The 15,687-nt window shown below is 40.2% G+C and overlaps 1 pseudogene; it reads right to left on the minus strand.

The window, feature by feature from the left end:
• Positions 1 to 895: 895 nt before the first annotated feature.
• LOC116681132 (von Willebrand factor A domain-containing protein 7-like) overlaps positions 896 to 15,687 on the minus strand; it is an 18,094-nt pseudogene continuing 3,302 nt past the window's right edge.

Raw genomic sequence — 15,687 nt, forward strand, 5'->3', positions numbered from 1 at the left:
TCCAGTCTATAATTGACTGCAGGTATTATATCCGCTGTATGATAAGAAAAAAAGTCTTTTTTTATTAAGTTTGTATTTCACTTTTCTTGTGACCTAATATATGTCTTGATGTGTGTAACTGTAACAGTCACACTGTGCAAATCTGTTGGTTGTTAATCTTGTTTTATGAAAGAATTTCCAAAGTTTTTTTATTTTTTTATTTAAGCTTTACTTAACCAGTGTATCTCCTTGAGACCTGGCCAAGATAGTAGAAAAATTAGTTACTTTAACAAAAAGTGTACAGTAACACAGCTTTTATACTTGTTTATTTCCTTACTGAACAAGTGTTCCATCTATAGCAGTAACATATTCTGTGGACATCAATGGTTATAGGCCCCATGAGTTGCATCTTCAAATAATTGAAGTATAGTGACAGTAATAATGCACAAAAAGCTCATTCTATTCAGTGCTCATCTTTAAAATCACAGTTGCTAACATAAAATCAGCATTAAAGAAAGAGGAAATTCGTTCCTTGGCAGGAAAATTATTTGAACTATATTTTTTTTTCGATTTATTTGTCTCTGCATTCAAAAGGAAAGAGTTTAGTATTTTTTTTTTAATCTGGAATCCCGTGATCAACACGTAGTTAGTTTGCCCTGCAAAACATTTGTAATTACATCGACCTAAAGCAGAGAAGACCACAGCAAACCAACACCAGGGAAAAAACGCTCTGGTGTAATCTGTCTAGCTCTGTTGGTTTCTCGCTGCCCTCTGCTGCCAGATGGTAGATGCAGCGCTTCATGTTTCCAGCTGGTTCCCAACCAGAAACTCAGCATAACAGAGCAGCAGCTGGACGTGTACTCCCCCCCATGGCTGAGATGAGCTCAGTGACCATTCAGTATCCAAAGGTGGTTCCCTAATCTGGCTTTGTGGCGGTGGTGATGTTGATCTGGGTCGGGCTGGGCCTCTCCAGGCTTCTTCTGGTGGTGGGGGGCTGTGGAATAAAGTCAGAATCCTTCACCCTTCTGTAACTGGAGGGCACGAGCCCAGAGCGCCCCCTGTCTACACACTAGCGATATGCCCAGTTTAGACTTGTTCAAATGGAAGGCAGGTAGACCGTACTCGCACTGGGAGCAGGACGGTGGGGCGTGTCAGGTCCTACAAGAGAAAGAAGAAGTGATGTCATTGTACATAGAAAATTCATGAAGATAGTTTAAGATGATTAATGATCTGTACGTACAAAAACATCCATTGGACTTATATGCTGCAATATCGTATCATTGTTTTAGTCAAGTGCTCCCGAGGAACCACAGTCAAGTAGCACTGCGTAATTTGAGTCTGGAGAGTCAAGAGCATGCACCGTGAGTGTAGCGTGGACAGTGGCTCCTGACTGAGCTGTGGCAGGAGTGAGGAAGTCCCCTGACCGCGGAAAGACCCTTGTTTGGCAACGTGGAACCTGAGAGACAGACATTTTCCCTTAGTCAAATTATATACTCACTACAACAGTCCTCAAAAGGTACAAAATTGTATTTCTTATATTAAATTAATACTTTAATATTTTAAATGTTTTGCTCTACCTTGAGGTCCTCTCTTATGAAGATATCCACAGTCATCATCGGCAGCAGACTCAAGACTCGCAGGGCCATGGTTCAGGATGTCAAAGTCCACCATTGTGCTGTACCAGGGACCAGGTGAGGGGCCGACAACACTGAAAGATAGAGAGACCCAAACTATGCATGTTGTCACAACAACAATTGAGGTACACAGTGAAATTTAGATACTCAGAAAAAGTTGTGTGGAAAGATGGTAAAGGAAAAGCCATATATTGACATCTTTGAAATTTAGTTATTTTAACTAAACTGAAAAGGAGCACAACCAATTTGGCTTTTATAGTGTGCTATAATTGAGTTTTGTCCACTTAGCGGCAGCAGAGCAAGCTGTAAACATAACACCAGCATACAGTGTTATGGTACAGAAGTGCATACATGAATCTCCACTATCACCTGAGGAAATTATCTGGCTATTTAGCTTCAAACTGATCTTTGACTGTATCTTCATCTTTAGTCGCTAACCTTTCTATCTCTGTTTGCTGCTGTGCAGGGAGTGGCTCTGGTGTTTATAACAGCTTTTTTGTTAAAACAGCTGCCTGTTGCATCTGAGATGGCTAAACGGAACAGTTGAGCTGGGCCATTAAGTCAAAACAATGACTAAAAGACGCAGCCCTGTCTTGTTTCATTATACCTGTATCGAACGTAAGTGGACTGAACCATCTCAGAGGAAACCCTCTCCATCTTTGTTCCTTGGCTGTCTTGGCCTGTTAGTCGAACACAAAAGGGGACCTGGAACAACCTCCACCCATCCAACCACCTCTACTACAGAGGATGATGAAAAGGAGGACGAGTTCAGCGTAACTTGCTGGAGCGCTCCCTATCATCCTCCCAGTGTCACATGACTGAAAGATACCTCCTCATCTGGATCCAGGCCTGCCACAGCCAGCACCAGAAAGACGGAACACTGGGAAATCAAATAAGGAACAATGCAGTTTTGCTAATGGCAGGCACATTCCTGGTTGTAAGACCTACAGTACTGTACGCGTCACTGATAAATTAATCAGGAAAGAAATCACAATCTCTTACCTGCTACTGGACTACCCTCACCTGGCCAGACCTGGGTGTCTCATTTTTAACTGTTGCAAAGTAATATAGGAAATCTACACTGCTGTCACCTGGGGGTCAGATCAAAGACAAACAGTTGCTCTTTTCTCAGTTTAAGTGTAGGTAAATAAGAACTAATGTGTATTACATATTCTTTTTCTTTACCTATCACATTGAATGTGAGGTGTCCATCTTCTTGGCTTGGAGTTTCCACTGGCCTGGCTGTATAGGAGAGAGCAGGCTGACGCGGTACAGACCTTAAAGCGCTCCATTTTGCCGAGAGCCCTCCTCGCTCAGCAGAGACTGGCTTGTTCTAACAGAGAGGAAGATTAACACTTGGGATTAGTTTCTTTTATCAAGTGCAAAGAGAATAATGGTACTGTAGTACTGTAAGAGCAAGTATTAATTGCGTAAAAAAACAACAACTAATGCTTCAATAACCCGTCAATAGTTTGTGCTACTGATGGCTGGAAGGTAAACTCTGTCAGGATGCCAGTGACATGCAGTGTGATGTTTTTACTGAGCTGTCAACTCTGAAGAAATGGAGGACATCAGCTCTTGGTCACTTTCCACGATGAGAGGTCACCTGGGGAGGAAGGAAGAAAGATGCTTGGTATAGTTAGTGCCTGTAATCAGTATTTCTATAATTAAAATGGTTCACAAAATGCAACTTGTAAAAAGGTTCTTTGGCAGAGGCAACACAGATAATGAATAATGCATTAGAGCATTTAGTGTTTTTCAGCTCAGTGTTTGTTTTCTTTTGTTGCCAAAACAGGTGATGGTCAGCGGAGACAGAAGATTGTCCCAACAGGAGACGGTATGAACATATACTGTCAGTGATGGTCAGCACGGCCAGCATGGTTCCTTATCTTCACTCATTTCTGTCGCGGAAATCTTGTTTTCGAACATAGCCCTACTGAGAATACAGAGAGAGTTTTGTGAGCAGATCTTAATTAGCTTTGAAGCAACTCATTTGGCAATGGCTGAATGTAACGGCATTCATAATATAAAAAAGTTACGCACTAAAGCATTAACATCTTACTGACCACAATACAAAGGATCTTGCTGCTGTACCTTTTAGCTGCTGTATTATCCTCCACTACCGTAGAGACCCCACGGATGCAAGTGTGTGGTGAATATTGTCATTCCTCCTGACAGGGAGGACAGGGAAGCGTAGAGAGAGAAACGATCAGGGGACAAAGGTTCACTCCTTCTCCTATTCCCCTACTCCTCTTCTTCCTTTTGCCTCTGATGTAGTTGGGGTCTTCAGTTAGGGAAAAGTCACCTGTGGGAAAATCAGCCGATAACGTCACCAATGTTTGAGCTCATATATAGGTTTCATTGCAGTTCTTTTGCTGTTGCAGTTCAGTCCATAATAAAGGCACACTATGTAAGACAAAGAGTGCGCTCATTAATCAAGTATGTAATTAGTATCTGCAAAATGTAGTTAACTTCTTCTTAATTAAGAAATAATTTGCACAATCATGATTATTTCAATTGTCATTACAAGAAACATTTTGCGTATTTAAATGTGGGCTTTACGCTGAAAATCAGAAAATGTCCCCATAAATTCCAACTGCATGTGTGAACACACAGAAATATTGTATCTTTATTAGAGAGGGATTATCTAAAATAATCAGCCTCACCTTGCTTCTGTTCTCAAGTGTAAGGCCTTCACCACACAAACAAATGGGCATCTTTAGGGGAGCATCAGTGAATACAAAGATCTCTGATGGGTGGACTGTGAGAGTGCGCCAGCTAAAAACCAGATAGGAAATTAGCTGCCATGTGTGCTTAATTTTCTTATCGTACATGTGTTCACAAGAAGGAACATCTAAATGTCCTGAACAGCAGAGAGGCACATCTCTGGTTCATCTCCTCCTCCCAGCGCCATCAGTTCTCCATTGCTGCATAAACTGGTTGGGTCATCGGTCTCGTACACTGGTCCTACCTCTGCAGAGTACAGAAAATTGAAATGATAGATAGCTCTTAAGCAGAATAACAGGAGATTATAAGAATCGAACCATTACATTGAACTATTGAAGTGTAGAGTGAAGAGTTGATGCTTAATTTTATTGCTAAGACAAATTGAGAGGCCTACACACTTTTTAAGAAATAGTTCCATATTTGATCCTTTTGGGCGCTTTTTTAATTGATAGGACAGCAGTAGACAAAGTGGGAGACGCGAGTGACGATGGGCAAGGGCCGCAGGTTTGAATTTGAACCCTGGCCACTGTGGTAAGGACTGAGGCTCGGTACTGGGGTGCAACAAAGTGAGCTACCAAGGCGCCCCGGAATAGTTCACATTTTGGAAATACACTTTTTGGTAACATTTGCTGAAATTTAGATGAAGTTTGTCTTGTCTTTACGGCAGTGTTAACCATCACGGGTCATGGAAGGGCACAAGTAGAAAGGTGCCAGGCTGCCGCGTCTGCCGCTCGGCTCTGGATGATGGAGTGGGCCCTGTAGGAGCCGCAGTGATCTCCTCAAACATGCTGCCTGTAGTGTCCATGACAAACCCAATGCAGGGACCTGCTTCACACTGAAGAGCCTGTCAAAGGACATTTAGAAGGAGATAATTACATATTTCACACACTCAACAGCTGAAAATCGTAAAATATATGTTATGTTGCTTAACTGAACCACTCCAGGGTGAATACAACAAATTAAACAATTAAGGTGAGCTCATTGGGGAAAACGATTGCCTTTAAACAGTTGTCAAACCTACCTGAAAAGGTTTTATGGCCCACAGTGTCTCTGAGGTCTCTCAGTACCCTCAGGGGGCTTCAGTCGCCAAATTAGCAGCTTCCACATGGAGATAATGGTGAGGAGAAGAGAGGTGGAGGTGCTGTCCTGTTGAGGCCCCCTTTAGCCCCTTTATAGCGACTACTGTCCAAAATACCTCCATGACACATTTCCTGAAAAAGAACATCAGTGTATTTTATTCTTTATAGAGTGAGTTTGAAAAGCATAAAAACATTAAAGCATTCATGGAAAACGTTTATTCATTCACTTATTCCGTTTTTGGCAGCTGGAACTGTTGGGGCGGAATTCTTCTCGGACATACCTAGGTTTTGGAGGAGAATTGCCGAAGTAGCCAGTAGTTACAACTGGTGTCTTGCTGTCGTTGTCATTCTTGGCAGAGGTTGTTTCGACGGTGGCACTGAGCACTCCATCCAGGTAGGAGTGTCTGCTGTGGACAGAAAGGAAGAGGGGTGAGTCGAGTATTGTTTGTGAGGCCCAATAAAGCTCCAAATCCTTACTGCAGTGGAACATAAATACTTTGCTGTTGTCTTTGTTTGGTTTGGGGATTAAAGGCATTTTCTACACATCAAGTTCAAATCTGGAACATTTTTAGCCTGAGAGGGCTGAAATAAAATGTGGTTAGAAAGGATTCATGAGATTGACTTCTAATCACTCTTCAGGTAATGAAAGGATGATGTGGAAATCAGTATAGTCAAGGGCGAGGTGTGATGGGTTACAGTGGTGTTTGTGATGATTTAAACATTTTAATCAGGACTTTCTCCTTTCTGCTGCACCTGACTCAAATTCCTCAATAATGAAAGTTTTGAAATCATCACACACATGTTTTCCTTCCACAGATGACATCTTTTAAAGAATTTAGAAAATTATCTGGGCAAAAAAAAAAATCCCACCTGTTCTTAATAGTAAGCACCGGAGAGAAAACAGTTTGGAACCGACTCAGAAAATTGAATCACCAGAATTCTTTTCTCTCACTTGCCTCTAGGGAACTGCTAGAATTGGGCTGCATCTAACATTATTTTAATTTTCATTATCAATGATCTGCTGATTTTTGTCTTGATTATCAATTAGTTTAGTACAGTATATTGCACAATCAATAGCTGGATGTGTGCACTTTTGGTTAAAAACGGCTGAGACATTAATGATTAATGAAAATTGTATGATTCATTTTCTGTAGTGACTACTACCTAAGCAAATACTGTAACTCTAGCAGCTCTAACTCTTTTATTTGACTGTGTGCAAAGGATTTGAGTCATAAACTTGAAGCATATTGCTTACTAGGATATACTGTATAGCCACATTACAGATTAGGCTACAAGTGTTTTTCCACTAGTTGCTTTCAGTTGTTCTCCACCCTCTATAGCCACTGTCTTGCATACCTTTTTTCACCGGTCATTTACACCCACTGTATTTATATAGTCATAGTTTCCATTGATTAGAAGCCAGAATATCTACATTGTTAAGTGTGTGTTGTAGAACCAGTGAGATTGCTGCCGTTCTGCCCTTCCACTGACCTCTAATCTTATAGCTTGACGTCAGCCTGCCTCGCCTGTGTAAAAAATGTAGGACAAAGCCATTGCTCTAATTAATAACAAGCATCCAGCACAACAAACCAAAGATGAGCCATCATCTGTGTTGATGTTGAAATCATGATTACTGCAACAGATTCAAATGCCTGGCTTACACCACAGTAAAAAGTCAAGAAGCATATAAGAGAAAGAAACTGTACGAAACATATGACTCCAAATGTGGTACGTTGGGGAAAGCCCCTCTGCTCCCTTTATGGAACAGTTTGTCTGAGGACAATTCACCTCTACAACAATATTATAACAGTACACAAGCAGATATGCATCACATGAACGTGTAGAAACCCTTAGTCACTTATGTTGCCAAATATCCTAAAAAATACCATCATAATATTCTCCTAAATGGTCAATAACCCATGATACTGATCCTCTACTACTCCCCTTAATCTGCTGATTCTTTTCTTGATTACTCAATTAATTGTTTAGTAAAATGACCATGGCATTCAGATATTGTCACATTTCAGAAGCTGGAGAATGTGTCGCTTTTGCTTAAAAAATGGCTGAGATAATTTTATGATTTGAAAATTGGCAATGATTCTTTCTGTGTGACTACTACCTAAGCAATACTGTATTCTAGCAGCTCTAACTCTTTTATTTGAGTTGTTGTCAAAAGGATTTGAGTCTAAACTTTTGAAGCTTATTGCTTATTAAGTATAACTGTATGCCACATCACAGATTAGGCTACAAGAGTTTTTCCACTAGTTGCTTTCAGTGTTCTCCACCCTCTATAAGCCACCTGCCTTGCATACCTGTTTTCACCGGTCATTTACACCCACTGTATTTATATAGCATTGTTTCCATTGATTAGAAGCCAATATCTACATTGTTAAAGTTGGGTTGTAGAACCATTGAGATTGCTGCCTGTTCTGCCCTTCCACTGACCTCTAATCTTATGCTTGACGTCAGCCTGCCCTCGCTTGTGTAAAAATGTAGGACAAAGCCATTGCTCTAATTAATAACAAGCATCCAGAGGCACAACACCACAGATGAGGCCATCATCTGTGTTAATGTTGATAATCATAATATACTGCAACAGATACAATGCCTGGCTTGCACCACAGTAAAAAGTCAAGAAGCATAAGAAAAAAACTGCCAAAAGCACATGACTCCAAATGTGGTACTTGTTGTGAAAAGCTCCTCTGCTCCCTTTATGAACAGTTGTCTGGACAATCACCTCTACAACAATATTAATAAAAGTACACAAGCAGATATGCAATCACATGAAACGTGTAGAAACCCTTCGTAACTTATTTCTAATAGATATCCTAAATATACCATCATAATTTCTCCTAAATGGTCATTAACCCATGATACTGAATCTCTCCTGAAGCCCTGGGATCCCTTTTTTATGTGATGAAACTTTTTAATATGCTAGTAGTACGCAAAGAATTGAGAATACCTCCAGCAACAGGGATGGCAGGCTCCTCTGGGTGCAGCGGTGGAGGTAAATGAAGCGCTGGCCCATCTCCACCCAGTTGCTGTGGCTATAGAAGTCCTGGCATAACAGACATTTGAAAGACAGCATTACATTTTTGCCAGCACACACTGATTGAATTTTCATTGCAACATCTCAGCCATTGCAACATAAATTACATACAATTATTATCCATACAAACGTGAATGAGAAAAAGCCACATTTTCAAAATCCTCACTCGTTGTTTTGATCCTGTCGCACTTATCTTTAACAATATTGTCAAGAAAAGTGTTAACATTTCAAAACATACAGTGTAACATCGTAACTGCATGTTACAAACTGTTTTCCTCTGCATTTAAAACCACTTCGTTTATATGGTGTTTATGATTGCGTTAAAACAATTGTTCTTAAATTGTAAAACAGTATAATTAAGAAGTAATGCAGCCTTTATAACCATGGCCAATAAAAAAAATATGGTGGGCTAAAGTGTTCTGACGTGTGACACAGTTTAAGATGGCTCCTTTTAAATGCTTCCTAATTTGAGCCTCAAGTTGACATCACACTGGTGTCCCTTGAGGTTGGTTTATTGCCAATAATATCCTTTGTGGTCCCCACAAAGGCCAACAACTAGAAGCATGGTATAAACTTCCATGTATGAACTTCCTAACAGTGCTGCTGTTTACCTGCAGGGAGTGAAATAGCTGGCCCAAGCTGTGACGAGCACCTTTGGTACTCTTTGGCCCGTACTGAGAGCAGAGTCTGAGTCCAGAGCTGCCGTAACATCCCCATGGCGCTGTCCACATGATCTGAATCAAAGTGGTACACTGGGTTGGACCTGGTGGAGCTCAGGAAGTCCATAGCCGCATTGGACTTCACCACCTCTCCCAGCTCTCCAGAAGCCACGGCCCAGTTTGGTCTGGGAGGAATACACACTGATTTGTATCAACATTCAAATGAGATGTAATGCTCAGCTATCACAATGTAAGACGAACACTGGACGACACAAGTGTGACTTTTTTTTAACATGGGGTTTTAATACAATACAGCTCTAATGAACCCCTTTGTGTAATAGTAAAAGTAAAAGTAGGTGTATTATACTGAATGTAAAGAGAAATCCTGACATCGCTCACCTGTTCCTCTGCATGGTTTCCCCAGTGTTTCTTGGGCCCCTCCGAGTCTCCAGTGTGACATTGACAATAGCCCGCTCTGTGATGTACGGGTGTGTGTGAGCCCCAGACAGCGTTAACACTCGAGACCAAAAGTTGGGGAGGAAGCCCATGCAGGGTAAAGCCAGAAGAGAAGGTAAGCGAGAAAAACCCAGTGCTTTGCTTTCCACTCACTTCCCAAATTCTTCCTCTGCCTGGTGTTGTCTGTCTCAGAGATGGAGTGAGAAGGTAATATCCTACAAGCACAAAAATAAAATCTGTGTGCTGCAATACAAAATACACGGTTGTATCCAATTTGATTGAATTCAATAAAATGGCCATTAACATGTGCAAACTTTTACTTTAATGAAATGGCTAAGATTTGGTGAATTATGATTATTGAAATCTTTAGTCGTACAAAATACTGTGTTTTATTATGGTGACAAACAATTGCCATGTTCACTACAGAGAGCGTACTAATTTAGAGTTGAGTCACTGGAACTGAAAAATGTAAATTGAACATTGATTCTATTTCAGTATCCACCAACTCCTCACTCCATAGCTTCAGATGCTTCATTATTTCATCAGCTACTTTGTCTGTTGCCCGTTTCTACCAGTGCTGACAGTCACCTTATCCCAGCCCCTTTTTTGTTATTGCTGAACGTTAAAGTGAAACAGAAACCATGAAGTTGTGGACTGAAAAACCAAAACAATGAGCAAAAAATGCTAAAATGCTCGGTAGAGCTGATGGATCCGCAAGGTTAGATGATATTAACCTATGGTTACATCATTACAAGCACCATCTGTCTATATACACATAGTCATTATGTAACTTACATTACACTACACTTAGCTGGGCTTTTCTCCAAAGCCACTTCCAAAAGTGCATTCAGCCATCATGAAGGTAACTATGAACAGCAAGAATTACTACAAGAAGTCTTCAATAAGCCAAACTACAAAGTACCAGTGCAGCATGTAAGTGCGAGTTTTTTAATCCATTGTTTGTATAAAAAACATTGGTAAATGCAGCTTCAATTGTTATGATTTTCCATTTTAGATTTATTTATCTTTTTTTATGCTATATTTGTTTTTCAAGCTGTAATTGTGCACACACAAGACATGTTGGAAATGTGGGTTATCTCAAACATGAAAACACATGCAGCTGAACTGAGCAATCGTTACCAAATGAGTTCTTAAATAAGGAGCCATGCAGAAAGTATTTTATGAATGCTAAATGGATGGATCCATTCATGGATCCAGTTACTATTGTTCATGATGTTTTGTTTAAATTTGATCAGTTCGTTGTGCTGTCATGTCTCTGTCATTTGCCTCCACACTACACACCACACCCCCACACACACACACAACACCAACCCCCCTAACTTCCTCTCACATTTTTGTCACCTTGTCTGTACAGAGTCTACTATTGTTCTTTGTCATCTTTATTCAGATACAATACATGGTTTTTGTTCTCGTAGTCTGTGCTTTCACAGGGGTAGAAAGAAACAAAGCATGAGGCCTTTACACACCGCTCTCTACCCTGTCAGCCCCCATTCAGCAAAGCAGTTTAATTGATTGGCGTGGTCTCTTAATTGAGAGTACAATGACTCCCCTTTTCACTCATTCTGCTTTCTGCAATATCTAAAACTCACACTGACTATTAATAACATTTAATTGTTTCGAACTTGTGTACTGTAATTCACTTTAGGTACCTGCTCAATCCCTTGATTTAGAAAAACCCATAGGCTTGAACACACTACTTGTAAGTACAGTAAATGTATAGAGCTTATTTCACCATCTTTATCACAGTGCAATAATGTCAACTTCATGCTGTAGGAAGTACAAACTATTTTGCACACCAGACTTACTGCAAAATCAGTGTATGATGTATTGTTATTTCAATTTAATTAATCAGCACTACAAACTTTGCTTAAAGATTTGCTTTCTGCGCAAAATAAAAAAATGTCTCACCTTAGTTCATCATCGTGGACTTCTTTTCTTTATATTTGGTTCAGATGCTACAGCTTTCAGCAGAGATGGTGCGTCCTGTATGTGCAGACACCACACATGTATGTGCAAAACACCACACCACTTCATATATCACGTAGACTATTACCACAACCTGTCAGCGAGGAAACTGCGGAGTCTCACAGCATTTCTGTTTTTGTAACAAACTATTATTGAGTCTCTTGTCTGTCCGGGCTCTTGTTTCTTGCCAGCTCCTCAGTAAGAAAAAACAAGCAAGCTATGAGGAGAAGCACTTTGTTTAACTCGAGAAGAGGCTGGTTGAAGTTGGTGTTAGCGTTGGGGCACACCATGACAGAAGACATCTCGTCATAGCTCCCCTACAGCCCCGTGCCCCTCCTTGCCCCCCATTATTGCGCGGTGCATTGATTCACCACAATAGGGCTGAATATATTACCAGCCAGGGTGTTCACTTAGGCCTACCCCACCCCCTGTCCTCCATCCATCACTCTCTTTTTCCTCACAAAACCAAAAAACTGCTTTTAACACCGTTAACAACCAACCCTTCCTCTCTCCTAGTTACACCCATTTCTAACGGCAATGCGAGGAAGGGCATCAGTTGCCAGCCAACGCTAGAGACACTGTTGAACTTCATTTTGTTGGATTGAACGTTGTAAAAGAAGAAGCAAATGATTGGGGTGTTTTTCAGTTTGGCTTTCTGGTGTTTCAGTTTGGTTCTTGTATTTTGGTATTTTTCTGGTTTCTCTGGTCTTATTAGGTCTATGTGCTTCAAATATTTCATTTTGTTTTAGTTAAGGATTTGAAGAGAAACAACAACGAAGGTCTGCCAAGTTTTTGTATTCATCTGATAGCAATTCTTATGTGAAAGTAATCATGGGAGGCTTAGATTAGGTTAGTCTGTGCATGCTTCCTGTTCCCTGCAGTATACTGTTGCAAGCGGTTTTGCTGCACACAGATTCTCATGATATAACCCACCACAATGCACTACAAATGACAAGAGGCCTATTACTCTGATCAGCCAGAGAAGGCATTTTCTGGCAGAAATCTCTGTAGAGCTATACGGGGAAGCTGGTTATTATCTCTGATTACTTGCCAACTATTTTTTCTATATATTTAAAATTTTAAGTGTGAAATAATGCTTAAGACACTGTGCCTTAGAATCCGAGTGCTCCCTAGAAGTAATGCATGCTTCAGATTTCCAGATGAAGACTACCAGATCAGATTGCAAATGCGGACTAAAAATAGTATAACAAAATGAGAAAACAGGCAGTGCGTAACCTGTAGGCGTGGGCTTTGGATCGACAGCATATAGGCTATCCCCAGGTTATCCCCAACCATAAACCCTATTTGTGAAATATTTGAATTAATAGGGTTTTTCAGTTTGTGTCCCATATTCCCTTAATGTAATTGACATTTGGGAACTCTAAAGTGAATTAGTGAGTTGCAACTCTGGACTACAAACAGACTGAGGTCAAGGACTGTTGAATCTGGTCAGGGTCATGGGAGTGTACAGGTGGAGCAAACCAGGATCAGACACAAGTAGCTCAGGGCAACAAGATGCAGCATCAATTTACCGCACCGCCCAATTTAATGTTAAGTTAGTTAGTTAGTTAGTTAGTTTAAACTTATCATAGATTTGATCAAATCATAACTTATTTGTTTTGCTATTGTAATTGTGACACATGTTGGTACAAAATGAAGAATGTGATATGACGCATGCATGACGAAGGTATGTTGTTTCAGTGGTAAAAGATTTGACAACCTGTGTGGATTATTTTTCTACAGTCTGATGCTGGAGCTTTTTTAAGAATAAACGTGTTGTCCTTTTCTTAAATATCCTTACCCAGGGAGGCCGTAAATAGATACTTAATGTAAATGGCAGACCATTCATTTCAATGAGACCTTCCTACATACGTAGACTTTGAATGTTTTCCACAAATCTTTTGCCGTATGCCATTTTTGTTTTTGGGCGTACTTACATTTTTAAAGGTTCCTATACGCACAGTTTTATAAATGAGACCCCGTGCCTTTTTGATATATTGTATATTGTACCTAAGAATACATTGTGACAATTAAAAACTTTTTTTTCTCTGATTTATGGGGTTCTCAGATTTGAGAAATGAAAATTAGAATTGAAGTGGATGGCATCCATTCTTCTTTTGTCCTAGGGCATCGCGTGTAACTTCATCACAAAATGTATGGAAATGGAAATAGTCTGAAAGTATTTGTGTTAAAAACTGTGCTGTCATATTTTCCCTGTAATTCTGCTTCTCCTTTGTTTTTTCTTTGATCATTGTTCATTCTCAACATTGTTTTTCTTTGCTTGGTTAATTAGGTTAAACATGCTGTGGCCACCATTCTGCTCTGATCTGGCTCCATGGTTTCAGATGGATGCTCAGGAGGAGTGGAAGCTGAAGGCCATTCATGCTCCATGCCCAGAATGGTAATACCAGAACAATAAGTCATATTCTATTGTTTAATTGTGTGCTGGTTAAAATCAGAAATTCAGTCTTTTCTGCTGATGACTTCTTTGTGTGGAAGCTTGAAATGCTCTCTAGGTTGCAGAGTGCAGAAAGACGCCTTGGACTCTGAAGTGCACAGAAGCAGATTTGTCAATATTACTTTACTCTTTGCACATCTTTAGTACATGTATCTTTACATTTTTTGTTACCCAACTCCAAAGACATGTACCAACACAAAAAAGTATTGTACAACGGATTGTCTGTCATTTAGCTGGATCATTTTTTTTTTCTCACTCTTTTACTCTTTTTTGTTGTGTGGGCATATTAAACTTGTCCTGTTTTTGTTCATCGATAGTAACGCCTCTTCAACTTCTCTCTTTCAATGTATATTTTTCTAAATAATAATAATAATCGAGTAGCTACATACACACACACCACACAGAACGATACTTTGTCATAATCAATCTCACAAGAATAGCCTAACTCAGCAGTTACAGCTGTGACGTGTCTCCATTGATAGATAAAAAGGTCTACAGTAGTGAAGTATTTTTGATTTTGATGGCGAAGGCATTCCCCGCCTTACTCCGCCTCTGATTGGCTTAGCCTAACCAATCCCAGTCATCTTGCCTTAGAATCTACCTACCCCAACCAGTTGAGGCAACAAGTACTAGCCAATCAGAGGGAGAGGAGTGCGGGCCAAGCATTCTACATGCTTTCGCCGTCCTATGAAAACAAAATAGCCATACTGCAGCTGTGTGCAGTGTTGTCCAGTCCTGTTTTAACGTCTAACGTTAAAGTATATCGCATATCTGCAAGTGGAAATTTACTGGATAGATTAATCATTCTCTTTAAAGGTAGGTATTTATTAAGTATCAAATATGACGCACGCAGTGCTGTCTTGGCTGTAAATGTTTCCCTAGAGTCATACCGGACATATCTGGAAGGTTTAAAACAAATAAGAAGGAAAAACCCGGAAGTTTCGAGCGAGTTCAGATCAGTTTAGAGCTTTTAAGTTTTGGGTCGATTCTGAACAAGCAAAACATTTATTTTCACTACGTTTAATTGCTTGAAATGTGGATTCATGTGCGCGTGAGTGACCAGAGTTCGCGTGCATCTCTGGCCTGTCAAATCAGGCGTGGCAGTAAGACGAGACCGCCTAGTGCTTTCTTTAATAAAAAGCTTATCCGGAGCTTGTACTCCCTACTAAACGTTTGGTAATTTTTCTCCATTACAAGTTAAAGTGGTGCAATCCAGTTAAACTAAATATAATGATCATTTTCACAGAGCCAATGTACAAAGTTATGGCGAGTTTTTGGGATCGGTCTGATATCATCAGAATGGGCGTGGCCTGTCTTTACAGGAAGTCTGGACTGTGCGAGTGCGAGCCTTTCCCTGATTGTTATGCATCCATGGTGCGAGCCGTTCAGCGCAGATCACATCTGGCATTACTCAACAAGTCTACTAAAATAAAACATTCCGACAAGGCTAACGTGATTATAAAAACATTACTGAATTCACCATGCACAGTCCAGACTTCCTGTAAAGACAGGCCACGCCCATTCTGATGATATCAGACCGATCCCAAAAACTCGCCATAACTTTGTACATTGGCTCTGTGAAAATGATCATTATATTTAGGTTTAACTGGATTGCACCACTTTAACTTGTAATGGAGAAAATAATTACCAAACGTTTAGT

Source organism: Etheostoma spectabile, chromosome 3 (assembly GCF_008692095.1).
Source record: "Etheostoma spectabile isolate EspeVRDwgs_2016 chromosome 3, UIUC_Espe_1.0, whole genome shotgun sequence".
Taxonomy (NCBI): domain Eukaryota; kingdom Metazoa; phylum Chordata; class Actinopteri; order Perciformes; family Percidae; genus Etheostoma; species Etheostoma spectabile.